Source organism: Rhipicephalus microplus, chromosome 2, assembly GCF_043290135.1.
Source record: "Rhipicephalus microplus isolate Deutch F79 chromosome 2, USDA_Rmic, whole genome shotgun sequence".
NCBI classification, from domain to species: domain Eukaryota; kingdom Metazoa; phylum Arthropoda; class Arachnida; order Ixodida; family Ixodidae; genus Rhipicephalus; species Rhipicephalus microplus.
In genome coordinates, this window is record NC_134701.1 from 246,128,056 (window position 1) to 246,143,248 (window position 15,193).

A 15,193-nucleotide genomic window follows, 5' to 3' on the forward strand; every position below is an offset into this window, starting at 1 on the left:
CAATAAATAACAATTCTAATCACAAAGAAAATCAATTGGTTATACACACTACGTCTAATCGCCTCGGTCTGACTATTGAACACCCTGCAGAGACCGTGACGAGCTTGATATCAAAGAGTTCAGAAGGCGCGCACACATTGATACGTAGGCGTAAGAGAAAAGGACAAATCTCTTCAGTTTGTCAAGACAAGTGTAATATGCGGCTCGGACGAAAATGTCCTTGCGTTGACCTTTTAGGGTGAATGCATATCACAATGGTTTTCTCGTGAGGTCAAAGACGAGCGAACACGTGGATAGGATAAAGGAGATTTTGATTCTATCGCGCTTCCCCGTATCTCTCAATATGCCGCTGGGAGAATAGAAATGCCACTTTACGTAACGCACTCGATTCAATAACTGCGTAGCGGCGTGGGTACCAGCTTCATTGCATACATGCACCGTGCTCGTGTAGGGCAGTAAAATGCTGGTTCATTGTAACTATAAATGAAAACGAGGCGATATAGCTTTTGAACATTGAAATTGATGAAAAAATTGCTGCACGAACCGTTTGCGTCACAGAGGAAGTGCGCACGCGTGCGCGCACTTTTTCATCTACATAGAGGCCGCAAAATAGACTGTTGGCGAGTTGGTAGTTCATGTTGAATAATATAGCTAAAAAACGAAAAAAAGCGAGAGACATGACGAAGAAAGCTCCAGGATAGATAGATAGATAGATTGATTGATTGATTGATTGATTGATATGTGGGGTTTAACGTCCCAAAACCACCTTATGATTATGAGAGACGCCGTAGTGGAGGGCTCCGGAAATTTCGACCACCTGGGGTTCTTTAACGTGCACTCAAATCTGAGCACACGGGCCTACAACATTTCCGCCTCCATCGCAAATGCAGCCGCCGCAGCCGGGATTCGAACCCGCGACCTGCGGGTCAGCAGCCGAGTACCTTAGCCACTAGAGGACCGCGGCGGGGCGAAAGCTTCAGGACAAGCGAATACTAACAACTAAGTATTTGTTGGACAAACGTTCATAGATAGAATAAAAATTTATTAATTCCGTTGTTAGTATGCGCCTGTGGTGCAGTTTTCTTTGTCTTGTTCCAAGTAAATTTAAATATTTTATTGATCATAAAGACCACACACAAAATAAGAACACTCGTGCTGTGTGTGCGTGTGCATGTGCGCGCGTGTGTGTACATGTGCGCGTGTGTGTGTGTGTGTGCGTGTGCGTATGTGCGTGTGCGTGTGCGTGTGTGCGTGCGCGCGCGCGCGCGTGTGTGTGCGTGTGTGTGTGTTATTCCGATCAAATGAACGGAATAAGTCAGTACCCTAATATTATTCTAATAAATTTTACCTTACGACACTTTTTAGTCCTTCTCACACGAAGCAGACGTGTTTTTGTGACGCTTTCGATAGCAACAGGTGTGAAAATAAACACCACGCGAAGCAGTGCTACTGTTTTCTGGCTGGAAGTACATGAGCACAAGCTCTTTGTTTATGAACAAAATGTGCATTTCAGAAAACTGGGCATAGCACATCTCTTGCAGAAATTACGAGAACGAAAAATAGTGCCTTTTGCATACACCATTAAAGCCGTGTGGATAAAGCTAAAAAAACAGGACTTTTGTTGAAACATTCCACCATCGACACAAAAGATTGCAAACATAAACTTGAATTAAATGAGACACTCTGATGTGGTTGGAAATGCATACCACTAGATCAATGACTTAAGTTTTTGTTACGTTGCTTTTTTATATAGTGGCTTTTGGATGCTAATGCCTGAGGGCGTGAGTGAGTGGGTAAGTGAGTGGGTGAGTTTAGCGAAGCAGTTATTAATCATGACTCAAGGTGAGTTACGCTGGCGTTCCTCTGTAAATATGGACTGTCAATAAAATGTGCGTATTACAGTTCATTCGCCATCATAATGCAAACAATAAAACAAGAAAAACGAAAAGAAAGATAAGAAGAAAGAAAAAAATGCTATCCATGTTTCCTTGTGAACCATAGGCCACGACGTAATGAGTATAATGACCTGCACAAAAGCCCTTCATAGTTAAACGAACACCGATGGCCTTCCCAGGAGGGCCAAAGGTATTTCTTAACCAGGTGTGTGGACTCTCGCATTTGTCTGACATATCATTGATAGAATGGTTCAAGTAGTTATTGGCCACACTTCTGCCACGTCAAGAAGAAGCTCAGAAAAAACTTCCTGTAAGTATGGTCCACCATGTTATCACCAACTGTAGAAGTCTCAACTATACCACCGGCATATTCGTTAAGCTATAATGCAGTATACAGCTTTCCCAATGTTTATTCATCCACAAGCAAGCCTCACGGAAGATATAGTGTATCGCGATGCTTTCTTGCCGCCGTTAAGGGCGCCGTGAAATATTTTAGGGGATGCACACGCAATTAGGAGTCACGCTGGCTTCGGCGTGCGGTATGCACAGAAGGAAACGTTAGACCTAATGGAGAGCATCGTGCAATCCTTACCCTATAAATACGTGCAGAAGCACTAACTACCTTTAAAGAAGTAAAATAAAAGAAAAAAATCGATGCGCGATAATAATTTATGGGAAGAACCACGGGTCTCAGAATGCAAAGTAAAAAAAAAAAGTGAGTGAAATGAAAGATCGGCGCCATTAAAGGCGGTCGTAATACAAGAGTAGCGGGGCGGCACGCCGGAATCGTATATAGTTGCGAGCGGCTTAATGCTCGCCCACCAAACTGAGGCGCAACTGCACCTGGTCCGAGTGCCGGGACGATGCCTGCCGCGTACGTGCCCGAGCAACGCCCTCGATACCGCATTCTCCCGTACACAACCTGCGCTTATTCGTGTCCCACGCGATGCCCGACTGTGCGCCATCTTATACGAGAAAATAAAAAGAAAGAGGGCAGTCGGGGGTGTGAGTGGATCCGTAGATTGATTGATTGATATGTGGGGTTTAACGTCCCAAAACCACCACATGATTATGAGAGACACCGTAGTGGAGGACTCCGGAAATTTTGACCACCTGGGGTTCTTTAACGTGCACCCAAATCTGAGCACACGGGCCTACAACATTTCCGCCTCCATCGGAAATGCAGCCGCCGCAGCCGGGATTTGAACCCGCGACCTGCGGGTCAGCAGCCGAGTACCTTAGCCACTAGACCACCACGGCGGGGCAGTGGACCCGTAGAGCTTACGTTTTCGTGCTAGGTGTAATGAAAGCGCACCATCTATTATTTTCGTGTGTTTTGTCCCCACCCGCTCCTCCAAATGCTATACTGCTACTGCTACTAACACTGCTACTACACCTACTGGAGATAATAATAATAATAATAATAATAATAATAATAATAATAATAATAATAATAATAATAATAATAATAATAATAATAATAATAATAATAATAATAATAATTCTGTGCGTGTCGTCATTTGCTAGCCTTGCAAACAATGTTATTGCAGGTTTGAAAAGCGTCTGATAAACCTCATTGTTCTCCAGAGTTTGTTCTCGGCTCTACACTATGACTAAATAATTTACCGCTGCGTCTGCCGGCATTAGGGCCCCCTGACACCCGATTTTCGGTCATGTTATGTGGGTTAATCACTGTGCATTCAAAAATAAGCTGACAAAATTTCAGCCCATTTCGTCGAGCACTGAATTATTATTTAAATAAATTTTTAAAGACTTGAGTGGTTTGTCGGTCAAGCAACACTGGCGCATTCGATAGTCGAGGCGCTACAAAGAACAAGGAGATAAAACTGAACGAGCGTCGGCGAACTATAATGCTCCATGTTCCTCCGCGCATGAAATCGAGAAAATTAAGCTTTCTTAAATTGAACGATTTGCGGCGGCTGAAACTTCGGTAGAGAATGACGGCTCCGCTACTTCTAGCACTTGACGTCACATGCGCTATGGAAAAATGCTGGTCACCGGTAGTGGGTGGGATTTACGGCCGGCGGCCTCTAGGGCTTGTTTTGCCCCAAAATATTATTTCACTGCCGACTTTTGTTATCTGTATGAATATAATGATTCCTCCACTTCTATTGTCTTCGCTGAAAACCGCAACCTTTTAATTGACTAGGTCATGGCGAAATAATCACTAGGCCTTCATAAATTTCTTTACAATACCAGAATATAGCGGCTAATTTTATGAATTAGTCATGTAGAAAGTAGATTCAACAGTTGGCACACACATGGAGGTCGTTTAAATTGTTTATTGTACGCATATGCATAGAATTCACATGCTACATATAGCAGGTATTTTAATTTTTAAACCGCACCCGTTGATTTGGGGAGGCATTGCGCGGATTGAGCGAGACTTGACGAGACACGAGCGAGATTTCGCAAGATCTCCTGCTTGAAAGAAAGAGGTTTATCTTGAAAGAAAAGCTAGGAGGTTGGCCAGAGTCAAATTCCTGACCAGCTACTCAGCATTAAGAAATGGGAAGCGGTGAAGAGGAGAGTAAGGAATTAGTTTTGATAATGAGGATGAAAGTGGTGATGACAATGAAACCATCGCGAAACGCTGATTGTCCAAAAACAATTTGCAGCCGTTCTTCGAGCTCTCTCGTGAAAAATGTTTATTCAGAGCTTTGAAGTTGCAAAGAAAAGCTCCGCAAGAATAGGCATTTTTATATCAGTCAAACTCGCAGTCAAATTCAACCTTGCCTCGACGCAGAAACTGTGACTTGAGATCTTTGCAAAGTAATTGTACATCACATGCCCCAAGCGGCTTTCGAGAGTCGTGAATGATGGAGAACGCTAAACGAAATGATTGTGAATCACAGGTCAGCCTTAGCAACAAGATGTGCCTATAAGACAAGCGCAGCTGCGTTCCACTTTTCCAGAACTCAATTAAAGAGGGAGCTAGCCTCTCATCGGTATTTAAACAATTGTGCACACACAAGCGAGGTATTTAGGTGTTTTAATCTCTTTCGGGAACGTATTTCTTTCAGTCTCGACGGTTTGCGCTGAAGAATACGTTGCCATTCGTAATAGGATCTCATTCACAGAAAGTTCAAAGTGCAAGCAATAGAGGAGCCAGAGCAGCGAGAGATTGCTCGCGAACTTTTCTACTATCGTCTTCAAAAAACGCCAAAGGTCAGCGTGTACATTCTCGGGTGTTCATTCACATATTGCTCCAAAGTTAAGCTCATCGAGAATTTCTGTAAAATAATTTGCCAGCTGCCTAAATCTCCCGAGTGACAATCAGCTTTGCGCGCGAGTGGCGCTAGCTCTTCACTGTAATCTTCGTTGCTGCCACGTAGTACCGTCAAGTTGGCCAGGTTTACTCTTTACATCATCTTCGATTTCAGTCAAGAAAAAGATTGTGCAAGTCGTAAAGGTGCAAGATAATTCGCGAAAACACCTGACCTTTCACTAATCTTTGAGTCAAAGGTTTCTCGAGCAGATTAGAAGTAGAAGAGTAGGGAAAGCACCCACTCTCCGCAAAGTTACAATTGAAACACAAAGATGAAAACAATAGAACAGAAGAGCAGGTTGTAGTTATATTCCGAACGATCATCGGAAATGCACCCGTTTATGTGCGCCCAGTTGTGTCAGGGCCTTAATAAAAGAGGACGTTCTGGCTTTCTGTACCGGCATGAACCTTTCGCGCTAATATCGCTGTAGGAGCAGACTGTTGCTTGTGCTGGCGGTGAGAATATATTTAGCGGCGGCACAGACATAACGAAAAAGGGCACTCGCGAACTTTGTGAATCCAACCCATGGTCACAGACGATGGTATTCAGCGTACGATCCACATCAAATCACGGTATTTGAGGTCCGTATTTGTCATCATCCCGGATCATATTTGAATTTATTTTTGACATAGTGACGCTAGAGGATAATGTTTGCGACAGCTTCTTGGTTTCGTTTGAATATGTTTATTTTCCTACGTATAGTTCTCTCCACAGGAGACATGTACGCTGTTAATGAAGCGTCACATCTTCGCTTGCTATGTATGTTTTGCTGTCATGTGACTTTTCGCAGTTCGTTTATGACTATATGCATAGAAACTACCACGCTTACTTCTATATATAATCTCAATCTGAATATTATTAAATTGTACCTTCCTTTTTTTTTTTTTATTCTACTTCAGTAGCAGCTCTAGCGAAACAGTCAACCTTGCATCTCGCACTACGCATGCGCCAGAAAAACCATTACTGCATCAAAGAAGGAGCTTCAGAAACGCGCAAAATAACACAATCAATGTCACGTGGTTAGTGTTGTCATAATAACAATATTTTTTTCCATCCCCAAACTACGATATGATCATGAAAGACGCCGTAGGAGACGGTTGCGGAAACTTAGAATATTTGGTGTTCTTTGACCTGCGGTGGCATCGCACAGTATAGGGGCATCCAGTACCATTTGGCCTCCATCGAAGTGAGACCACCGCTGACGGGATCGAACCCGCGACCTGAGGGTCAGCAGTCGAGCACTGTAAACGCGACGCCAGCGTGGCAGACATGTGGTTAGTGTTGTAATTCGAGGCATTTCACATACAATCTAATTTACACTAAAGTGAGGGAAAGTCACATGCACTTCCCACTGGATGATCTAATACCTCATCCTCATTACTCATTAGGTACTCTCACCGTAAGACGGAGCTTCCACGGGCGCTTTTAACCAGCTCACGTGATTTGTCGCACGTTTTGTCCTAAGAACTCATTACGTCAAACGGGTACGTATCTCAGCAATAATTTGGACATATTATCAAGCATTCTAAGCACGGTCTAAGAAATCTATCAGCATAAATATGGAGTAATACGTATCAGAAGGCTCCGGGTTGTTTTATTTGGCGGAATACGGCTCTTATTGGAATCTTGTTATCGCCCGTATGCCTTAATAAAAACAATACGTATGTTTACAGAAATCTGCCATTTTACTCTATGTGTCCTTCAATGCCTTTCTCCCGGGGTCATCTCACGTCTATTTAAGTTAAGCAATGTTCCAACAGTACAGCTTTAGTCGGACACCTCTCTTTGCCGAGATTTATCGTCCACCAGAGATAGATAGATAGATATTAGATAGACAGATAGATGAATGAATAGATGGATAGATAGATAAATAGATAGATAGATAGATAGATAGATAGATGAATGGATAGATTGATAGATAGATAAATAGATAGATAGATATACAGATAGATGAATGGATAGATGGATAGATAGATAAATAGATAGATAGATAGATAGATGAATGGATAGATGAATAGATAGATAAATAGATGGATAGATAGATAGATAGATAGATAGATAGATAGATAGATAGATGGATAGATGGATAGATAGATAAATAGATAGATAGATAGATAGATAGATAGATGAATGGATAGATGGATAGATAGATAAATAGATAGATAGATAGATAGATAGATAGATAGATGAATGGATAGATAAATAGATGGATAGATAGATAGATAGATAGATGAATGGATAGATGGATAGATAGATAAATAGATAGATAGATAGATAGATAGATAGATAGATAGATAGATGAATGGATAGATGGATAGATAGATAAATAAATAGATAGATAGATAAATAGATAGATAGATGGATAGATGGATAGATAGATAAATAGATAGATAGATAGATAGATAGATAGATAGATAGATGAATGGATAGATGGATAGATAGATAGATTGATTGATAGATAGATAGATAGATAGATAGATAGATAGATAGATAGATAGATAGATAGATAGATAGATAGATAGATAGATAGATAGATAGATAGATAGATAGATAGATAGATAGATAGATAGATAGATAGATAGATAGATAGATATGTTAATATACTACCTCGCCGATAGCCTTTTTCATCGACGGGATAGCTGCTGCAAGAGTCAAGCGCTCACGATTATCTATGCAAGTATCCCGCAAAAATACACGCAGATAATATCTTCAGAAAAACACACATGCAAAATAGTTATTCCCATCCTTTCCTTCAGATGTGCGGCCCTTAAAAACACGAACAGTGCTTCTCTTTCGCACGTCAACCAGGCGCTATTTTACAACGACTCGAGCATATGCCAAACGTTGAGTTGCTGAAGAAATGACAAGTTTCAAGCAACGTTTTCTTGCGGCACAGCGTGAAATCATTGTTTCACACTTTTGAAGCGCTAACGCTTCTTCCGCGGAAACTACACAGCGCTCAGCACCCAAAAAACGAGGACACAAGTGAACGTCATACACTGGTGAATACGGTATTTCAGCGCGGGTGTTTCTTGCTCATCGGAAACCGCCAGGGCACGTTTCTTCGGCTCGCCCGCCAAACCTGTGAGTGAGAGCGCGTTTAACCACACTCACGCTTGGAGCCTAGCTGCCTCGTCAGGAAAACTTCGTATCTCAGTCCGCCGTAAACATGAAAATAGATGCCACGCCCCCCGCAACCAAGGGCTATGAATTCCTCAGAAGCCCCGCCGCTCAAACGCACGGGTGCACAAAGCAAAGCTTAATGTAGAAGCGAACTCCAACCGGCACAACCGAGACTGATAGCTTGTAGTTGTTTTCTCCTAAAGCCCGCATGCCTCACTTCGCTGCGGTTTCCAGCCGTCACGAGCGCCGAAAAGAACCCGAACAACTTTTGCCCGAGTCCTCAGCGAGAACTTTAATTTATTTATCGAACCGACACGAAGTTTGCCTAGAACACGATCGCCAAATATTACGTAGAGTTCGACTTGGGATATTACTGCAACGCAACCGCTGTAAATGACGGGGAAAAGCAAAACGAATTATGGACAATTTCGAATCGCGGAGATGGACGGAGAAACTTTAGATACTGCATCAAACCTCAAGAGTTGAAGCAATCAGGCTATTCCTTTCGTTCTGCCTTACTTTTTTTGCCTTCAAATCACTTGCCGGGTTTATTTATTCACACGATTTATTTGTCTCTTTTGCTTTCATACTGCAATACTTGTGCCTGTTTTGTGATAAAATCAGTCACAAGAAAAAAGGGAAAAAAACAAGTGTACACAATATTGCAAGAAATTGATGGTTGGAGGTTCCGACTACGCTATTCAAAAACAAAAAAAAAGACGGCAAAAATATTATTCATGAGTGAGATACATACAGACGCCGTTATGTGTAGTTTTGAAACACTATTTCAGAAGCCTAAAAACAGAAAATAAATACAATAAAGCATAAACGTGCGTGACATCTAAAGCTTAGCATGTTCGAAATTTGGGAGTGTTCTACGGTCAGTTCAACTTTTCTTAGCTGTTTTCTGAATTTCTACAGTATAAGCAAATTTAAGCCTGACACATGCCGGTTATGGCGAGCGCAGAAGAAAAATAGTGCGGCAGCTGCGCGAAGGCTAAAGAAACGGTGGGACTGGTGGCCTCACCCCTTCATTTTTTCTCTCTTTAGTCCTCAGAACCCTTTCTCACCCCTTGCTGCACTGTACTGCACACGAGTAAGCTGTGATCTTCCCTCTCTCCTTTCCATCCTCCTCTTCCACACGTTCCCTTCCCTTATCCATCCTCTAATTAAGGTATAATAGGCTTAGCTACGCTTTCACTTACCCTACTCCTTTCCACCGTTCTCACCCTCCCTTCCCACGCCCTCGCAATATTAGGCTTTACTGTACTGTACTGTACTCTACTGTACAGTGCTTTACATGTCTACGCTATCTATTCTGTCTCTTTCTCTTCTACTTTCTTTTTATCTCGTTCTTTAACTGTGTCAATTACTTCCGTCCCTCTCGCCATCAATCTTTCATTCTGTCTCAATCTATTTGTTGCTTCACCCTTCTCTGTTTCTAATCTTTTCTCTCTTTCTTTCTCTTTTACTCTGTCTTTTTCTCGTTCTATCACCCCTAGCAACACATTCACATCGTTTCCGATTGTGCTGGTTCTCCTAGCATGTCTGGATAGCCGAGTAGTTACGACGCCCCCTCTGAATCGTGGATACGCGCTTTCGAATACCACCTCGCAAAGAAATTTTTTTCACCACGAGTATTTTTATTTTTTTTCCTGTTTCTTTCTGTTTCATTCACTGCAGCGCGGTTACGCTTGATTTTGGCCGTGTGTCCTAGATGTAAAGTTTTCATTATTATAAAATACAGGCATGCGATGAAAGAGAAAGAGAAATGAGAAACGAAAATCGAGAAAAGGAGGAAAATACAGAAAGATAGAGGACAAAATCGTGAGAGAAAGCATGGTAGCATGTATTAAACTATTCTCAATGCCCACGGCTTATAGGTAGAGCACCATGCAATCCAAGATGGCTGCGGAGAGATGATCAACCCGTGAACTCGCACAGGAAAAGTTTGGACACACGGACTTACTCCCCGTGCCGCTTTCACCGGATGAACTCTTGATTGTCAAATGAATATATATCGAACCAAAGTACTTTCTCAACCAATAGAACTGCTGAATGTTCGATACCTCGTTTCTTGCCGGCGTGCGAGGGGTGGTGATGTCAGCTGATCGTCCGTGTATCAACGATGCTTTGCGTAATCATGTGCATGCTACAGAAAAATGAACAAAGTAGAATTCACGTATGAACTGGAAGGCACTACTCCGAGGTAATTTGGGCTGAGCCTGCCGGGCGAATTCGCCACAGTAGTAGGCGACTAGCGAGTAGCGCGCCATCGCGGCTGCACAGGACCGAATGTTTAATGTAGCGATGATTTGCAAAAATATTACACCGTCGTCATTATTTGCACTGTATGCATCAAGCAGGTGCTTTTCAACGGAACACAAGCATTTTACTTCCCATTAGGAAGCGCTTGTGTCACAGCCATGATCAGACTCCAACAGTGCGCAATTGAGTGCACTCAGATAATACAGGTTCCATCAGCGGGATCGAAGCAAGGATATCGAAACAAATACACGCGTACGCTTTTCGCAACGTCAAAATTGTGAAAACTTGTCGAATAACAACGTTGATCGGACGGCACCGGTGAAGTGCAGGAGAAGTTAGCGTGGACTGTAGTCGTAACTGCATATTTTATTGCTCTAACCTTTTCACCTCGCTGGTCGAGGTCAAGCGCATTGGTGACATGTGGCGTTTTGTATTATTCACTTTAATTGAGTTACATGCAATTCACAAGGAAAACGATCTGTTTTTTTTTTATTTTGAACTTACTGAAGGGTTTTATACAATAAATACAATCAAAGAGACTTACGAGCATGAAAAAAAAAAACATTACCGCACGACGGAACGGGAAGTGCGACGGGCTGCTCTTGAGCTAGCAGCTTATCGTTCATCGTCGCTGTCACTCTCAGCGAGTTGACAGACATCTACGTCCTGTGCGAAATCCTCGATGTCAAGACGGTTTCTTTGAACATAACTGCTGAAAGTAATCTGAATAATTCTTGCCGCCGAACGACTTCGATAGCACCAACAACGCATCATTCATCACGCACAACACCCACACGGCGTCACTCACTACGTGTATCTGGGGGTGTGGAGATCATTTCGCTCCGAAATGCGGCAAAAAAAGAATCGCTTGCTGTGTGCTGCCATCTATCAAATACCGTAAAAAACAAGCGGCGCAGCGTAGGCCAAGGTTTGGATGCGCAAATCATGAGCCTGCGCTACTTTCCACGTACAATGAATGTTATGAGATTCATGCACTACAAAAGCACTGACTAATGCTATACGCACGTAAAACAAAGGTAAGTTTCAACTGCAAAGGTTAGACAATAACATTTAACTATCTAAAGTGGCTGCAGAAAGTCTCGCGAAGCTGATATGTGTACTCTGCGGGCTATAATCAAAAGCGCGAGTTGCCACGTATTTTCACAAAAACCTTTGCGTCTCGCAAGAACGAATCAGACTTATTGTGTCACGGACGGTGCGGTATATTCACTGATGCACGCAACATGCAAAGTGGTTTGTGTTCAGTTCTTGCTGACGCGTTAACACTGAAGTTAGAGCCGCCGAACAAGGAAGCGTTGGCAGCGTCTGCCTACTGATCATCCTTGAGAGGACGCTCTTGAATTCTGCTACGCGTCTATGAACATCGCGAATAGCAAGGGGTGGACTGGAAGCAAGTCACGGGGCTTGCCCAATTTATGTGGCACGCTGCAATAGAAAAAACAGAAAGGAAGAAGGGAAAGAATAAGAAAAAATGAAATACCGAGAAAGAAATAGACCGAAAGAGAGAAAAAAAAAACCAGACAGAAGCAAGATAAAATAGAAAGAAAGCAAGTATAACTATTTAGATTTTAGTACAGCAAGTGATCGGAAAAATAAAGGTGAGCGGGTAAAAAAAAGCGTTGCCAAGCCAAGATCAGCTCAGTGTCCACCGTGTCTGCTGTGGTCAAAGCTTAGGCATCGCAGTGCAAGCTGTGCTTTGTTTTTCTATTTCTTTCCCTTTCTGTGTTTTGCTCTTGTTCTCGCCCATCAGGGTTATTGAATGCGTGGACAAATCGGCACGTGTGTTCAGGGAGCGAAGCAGAAGAATAAAAACAGGACGAAAAGTTTGTTTCGGTTCGTGTTGATGATAATTCTTGTTCGCAATTAACGAGGCTTCTCTCAGCTTAAACAGCTCCGCTGTTAAGCAATGCATAATTTATAGCAGGGCCATAAGTTCTCTTGTGTCCTGTGCTGTGTTATCTCATTTTGCCGCTCTAGATGAGTCACACAAACAAGGAAGAAACGCGGATGAAACTATGCGCAAAAAAGTTATTGTTCCGAGGTCTTGCAGTGGACGAAGACAGGAGTAGGCTTGTTGAAGATTACACTATTGACGTGGGCGAACCTGTGCTTGGGAGAGTGTTAGGGCAAGGTACAAACAATTTACTCAACACACTGATAGTGGCGAACACAACGTCAGCCGTGGGTTATCTGATCATCGGCGAAACGCGCCGTCTTTTATATATACCCACGGAGCCTTCCAGTGTTACATCTGGTGTTCGCGGAAGCTTGATTATTCGCATCCTGCATGCAATCTTGACAGAGTGATCCACAACAATCGCGAAGCTTCATTGATTGATATGTGGGGTTTAACGTCCCAAAACCACCATATGATTATGAGAGACGCCGTAGTGGAGGGCTTCAAAAATTTCGACCACCTGGGATTCTTTAACGTGCACCCAAACCTGAGCACACGGGCCTACGCCATTTCCGCCTCCATCGGAAATGCAGCCGCCGCAGCCGGGATTTGATAATCGCGAAGCTTTGTCAAGCACTGTGGGGCAGTCTGTGCCGAGCGTTGTTAACAACAGCACTTTCGGGGGAAACAAGCATACATCAAACTAAACTCACACGGCAATGTGTACTATCGTAGCAAATGTGACAGGTAACACGCGAGCACGTGTGTAATAGCCGCAGACCCCGACGACACCGATGATTTTTTTTTTTGGGGGGGGGGGGGAAGCCTGATGTTGTGGCGCCTATAATAGCATCAACACGCCACAAAGTTCCATGCCGCTCTTTGAAGTCATATTTAGCTGTGCCTCAACTTGATGCCTTACACGAACACACGAATGCCAATCGAAAGGCAGCATCAAACACAGAGCTCTAAGAAGTGCACTGCGCTTGCGATATCGGCATTACAATCGAAAGTAGCCCGTGATAAACAATCACCTGGAGTGGTTTTCTTATAGGCAATAACATACAGCGGTACCTCGGGACCCTTACCTCTTTTTTTGTGTGTGTGTGACAGCGACAAGCGGAAATCTCCATGCGCAGAGTTTGAGGCTATCGCCAGACACTCGTGTTCTCTTTCATATCGCTCACCGTTGTAAATACATATATACTGCTATATATATAGCTTCTTTCGTGTCAGCAGTAATGATAACAATTTCATATTCCACAACGACTATACGAGTGCTAGGAGCCGATGTTGTGGTGCATCGGCCTCCAGCATTTTACCCCCATGGAAACGTGAAAGTAACGACTGAACCAATCCACGTCTTTCAGTTCAGCTGCCGAGCACTGCAACCATTGCACCACCGATGCTGCCGTGATGTGAGAAGTGAGCTGGAAGAGCAAATCCTTTTTTATTAGGCCGCGAAGTTTATGATTTCGTAAACTTTTAACGCTCTTACTGCTGCCGTAAGCTGAAGCAAGTAACCTATAATTTTGTACTAACATACTGTCAGAGCCAAAGCACGCAATTATGTGACAGGCTAAGTACGGAATTTGCTTCACAGAGCAGCGTAATGAGTAGATACCACTTAGAAACGGGACCAAGGCAACGCCGTTATGTCTCCGCCGTTTACACCCTTCACATATGAGTGCGTCCAGATGACGGTCATCAGGCGTTTTTGCAGCTATTCCTGGCATCTTCACCAACTATCAAAGGCAAGTGCCAGGGACCATGTCTTCAACATATCCCAATGAAAGAAAGAAGTTTGTTTCATTCGTCTGATTTGGCGCAACATTGAAATCAGAGATTTTTCGACACTTTCGTCAGGTCCTTACTTGCTTTATATATCCATCATCAACGGCTTTATAACTAGAATTGTCGAAAAAAAAAACAGAACGTTTGTGGATATAAATGATGAGTAGTCGTTTAAACTGGCGTTACTTTATTATTATTATAATAATTTAGGTGGTTTACGTCCCACAACGACGATATGGTAGTGAGAGACACCGTAAACAAGGGCCCCAAAAACGTTGACAACCCTACGTTCTTTAGCAGGCACTAAATCTATAAGCACGAGGGTCACTAGCAGTTTGTGCTTATCCAATTGCGGCCGCTGTGGCCGCCACTAAATGCCGGGAACCTCGGGTCAGCATTGGAGCAATAACTACTAGACCACCATGGCAGGAGAAGAGTTTCTTTGGATGTGACGTTTTTACCAGAGAACTTTTCTGCATCAGGTATATCGAGTATGGTGACAGTTGAGTAAGAGATAAAATAATTGGAAAATTTTTACGTCAGCAAAATATAGCGAGAAGTCATGCCTATGTATTTGTACACGTCTGGATTTCACTGTTTGTAAATAAAGTAATTACATAGATTACACGTTGAACCTTTCCCTCTCTTTTTTTTAAGGTTCCATCACGGTAACCACGCTAGACATCTGCGTCAGTGTCCGAGTTACTACTGTGAGATTTCGAGACACCCAGGTAAACTGTGGGATACCTTGATCTCTACGACTGCTTCTTCGACCAAAAGTTGTCAGTCGACGCCTTGATAAAAAGGACATTAGAAAAATCAGTGTGCCGGTAATAGACGTTCTTTAGCCAGCAAGGTGGTCCGCTTCGACTCTCCACACAGTAATTCAGTTTCACTCTCAAGGG